The 3,564-nt window shown below is 46.6% G+C and overlaps 1 non-coding gene across 1 annotated transcript; it reads left to right on the top strand.

Moving 5' to 3' along the window:
• Positions 1 to 387: 387 nt before the first annotated feature.
• TRNAN-AUU (transfer RNA asparagine (anticodon AUU)) lies at positions 388 to 460 on the top strand. The gene has a single exon. It is a non-coding gene; the product is annotated as a tRNA-Asn (tRNA).
• The last annotated feature ends 3,104 nt before the right edge of the window (positions 461 to 3,564 follow it).

The following is a 3,564-nucleotide window of genomic DNA, read 5'->3' as shown; positions in this document are numbered from 1 at the left end:
TCGAGGCCATCCGGGAGCGGTGTTGTGAGGTCTCAGATGTGACGTAAAAAGTCAAAGTTTTTCCACAAAACCTGACGACGATATAATTTTTGGGCTTCCGTTGCGCAATGGTTATCGCGTTCATCTGTTAACCGAAAGGTTGGTGGTTCGAGCCCACCCGGGAGCGGTGTTGTGAGATCTCAAAAGTAACGTAAAAAGCCCTAGTTTTTCCACAATACCTGACAACATTTTAAATTCTAAGCTTCCATGGCGCAATGCTTAGTGCGTTCGGCTGTTAACCGAAAGGTCGGTGGTTCGAGCCCACCCGGGAGCGGTGTTGTGAGGCCTCAGATGTGACGTAAAAAGTCAAAGTTTTCCCACAATACCTGACGAACATTTATTTTTTGGGCTTCCATGGCGCAATGGTTAGCGCATTCGGCTATTAACCGAAAGGTTGGTGGTTCGAGCCCATCCCGGAGCGGTGTTGTGAAATCTCAGATGTGACGTAAAAAGTCGAAGTTTTTCCACAATACCTGACGACGATATAATTTTTGGGCTTCCGTTGCGCAATGGTTATCGCGTTCATCTGTTAACCGAAAGGTTGGTGGTTCGAGCCCACCCGGGAGCGGTGTTGTGAGATCTCAAAAGTAACGTAAAAAGCCAAAGTTTTTCCACAATACCTGACAACATTTTAAATTCTAAGCTTCCATGGCGCAATGCTTAGTGCGTTCGGCTGTTAACCGAAAGGTCGGTGGTTCGAGCCCACCCGGGAGCGGTGTTGTGAGGCCTCAGATGTGACGTAAAAAGTCAAAGTTTTCCCACAATACCTGACGAACATTTATTTTTTGGGCTTCCGTGGCGCAATGCTTAGTGCGTTCGGCTGTTAACCGAAAGGTTGGTGGTTCGAGCCCATCCGGGAGCGGTGTTGTGAGGTCTCAGATGTGACGTAAAAAGTCAAAGTTTTTCCACAATACCTGACGACGATATAATTTTTGGGCTTCCGTTGCGCAATGGTTATCGCGTTCATGTTAACCGAAAGATTGGTGGTTCGACCCCTCCCGGGAGCGGTGTTGTGAGATCTCAAAAGTAACGTAAAAAGCCAAAGTTTTTCCACAATACCAGACAACCATTGAATTTCTGAGCTTCCGTGGCTCAATGGTTAGCGCGTTCGGCTGTTAACTGAAAGGTTGGTGGTTCGAGCCCGTCCGGGAGCGGTGTTGTGAGGGCTCAGATGTGACGTAAAAAGTCAAAGTTTTTACACAATACCTGACGGCAATTCAATTTTTGGGCTTCTGTGGCGCATTGGTTAGCGCGTTCGGCTGTTATCCGAAAGGTTGGTGGCTCAAGCCCAGCCGAGAACGTTGGTGTGAAAAGTTATAAGTAACGTTAAAAGTCAAAGTTTTTCCAAAATACCTGACAACATTTTAAATTCTAAGCTTCCGTGGCGCAATGTTTTGTGCTTTCGTCTGTTAACCGAAAGGGTGGTGGTTCGAGCCCATCCGGGAGCGGTGTTGCGAGGTGTCAGCTGTAACCCAGAATATAAAAGTTTTTCCACAATACCTGACGACGATATAATTTTTGGGCTTCCGCTGCGCAATGGTTATCGCGTTCATCTGTTAACCGAAAGGTTGGTGGTTCGAGCCCACCCGGGAGAGGTGTTGTGGGGTCTCAGATGTAGCGTAAAAAGTCATAAGTTTTCCACAATACCTAACAACCATTTAATTTCTGAGCTTCTGTGGCTCAATGGTTAGCTTGTTCGGCTGTTAATCGAAAGGTTGGTGGTTCGAACCCATCCGGGAGCGGTGTTGTGAGGTTCCAGATGTGACGTAAAAATTCAAAGTTTTCCCACAATACCTGACGAACATTTATTTTTAGGGCTTCCGTGGCGCAATGGTTAGCAAATTCGGCTGTTAACCGAAAGGGTGGTGGTTCGAGCCCATCCGGGAGCGGTGTTGTGAGGTCTCATTTTGACCATTTAATTTCAGAGCTTCCGTGGCTCAATCAATAGCGCGTTCGGCTTTTAACCGATAGTTTGGTTTTTTCGAGCCCACCCGGGAGCGGTGTTGTGAGATCTCAGATGTAACGTAAAAAACCAAAGTTTTTACACATTACCTGACGATCATTGAATTTTTGGGCTTCTGTGGTGCAATGGTTAGCGCGTTCAGCTGTTATTCGAAAGGTTGGTGGTTCGAAACCACCCTGGAGAGGTGTGTGGGTCTCAGATGTAACGTAAAAAGTCATAGGTTTTCCACTATACCTGACATACATTTAATTTCTGAGCTTCTGTGGCTCAATGGTTAGCGCGGTCGGCTGTTAACCGAAAGGTTGGTGGTTCGAGCCCACCCGGGAGCGGTGTTGTGAGATCTCAAATGTAACGTAAAAAGCCAAAGTTTTTCCACAATACCTGACGACCATTTAATTTCAGAGCTTCCTTGGCTCAATCAATACCGCGTTCGGCTTTTAACCAATAGTTTGGTGGTTCGAGCCCATCCGGGAGCGGTGTTGTGAGGTCTCAGATTTAACGTATAAAGTCAAAGTTTTTCCACAATACCTGACGACCATAAAATTTCATAGCTTCCGTGGCTCAATCAATACCGCGTTCGGCTTTTAAACCGATAGTTTGGTGGTTCGAGCCCATCCGGGAGCGTTATTGTGAGGTCACAGATGTAACGTAAAAAGTCAGAGTTTTTCAACAATACCTGACGACCATTTAATTTTTGGCCTTCCGTGGCGCAATGGTTAGCGCGTTCATCTGTTAACCGAAAGGTTGGTGGTTCCAGCCCACCCGGGAGAGGCGTTGTGGGGTGGGGTCTCAGATGTAGCGTAAAAAGTCATAAGTTTTCCACAATACCTGACGACCATTTAATTTTTGGGCTTCCGTGTGCAATGGTTAGTGCGTTCAGCTGTTATTCAAAAGGTTGGTGGTTCAAGCCCACCCGGGAGCGGTGTTGTGAGGTCTCAGATGTAACGTAAAAAGTCAGAGTTTTTCTACAATACCTGACGAACATTTAATTTTCGGGCTTCCGTGGCGCAATGGTTAGCGCGTTCAGCTGTTAACCGAAAGGTTGGTGGTTCCAGCCCGCCCGGGAGAGGTGTTGTGGGGTCCAAGATGTAGCATAAAAAGTCATAAGTTTTCCACAATACCTGACAACCATTTAATTTCTGAGCTTCCGTGGCGCAATGGTTAGCGCGTTCAGCTGTTAACCGAAAGGTTGATGGTTCGAGCCCACCCGGGAGCGGTGTTGTGAGATCTCAAATGTAACGTAAAAAGCCAAAGTTTTTCCACAATACCTGACGACCATTTAATTTCAGAGCTTCCTTGGCTCAATCAATACCGCGTTCGGCTTTTAACCAATAGTTTGGTGGTTCGAGCCCATCCGGGAGCGGTGTTGTGAGGTCTCAGATTTAACGTATAAAGTCAAAGTTTTTCCACAATACCTGACGACCATAAAATTTCATAGCTTCCGTGGCTCAATCAATACCGCGTTCGGCTTTTAAACCGATAATTTGGTGGTTCGAGCCCATCCGGGAGCGTTATTGTGAGGTCACAGATGTAACGTAAAAAGTCAGAGTTTTTCAACAATA

This window comes from Phalangium opilio, unplaced genomic scaffold (genome assembly GCF_054372755.1).
Source record: "Phalangium opilio isolate 3A_F unplaced genomic scaffold, DU_Popi_V2 ptg000101l_1, whole genome shotgun sequence".
NCBI classification, from domain to species: Eukaryota; Metazoa; Arthropoda; class Arachnida; order Opiliones; family Phalangiidae; genus Phalangium; species Phalangium opilio.
Note: the sequence above shows the minus strand (reverse complement) of the source record. Positions and strands in the feature narration are given on the sequence as shown.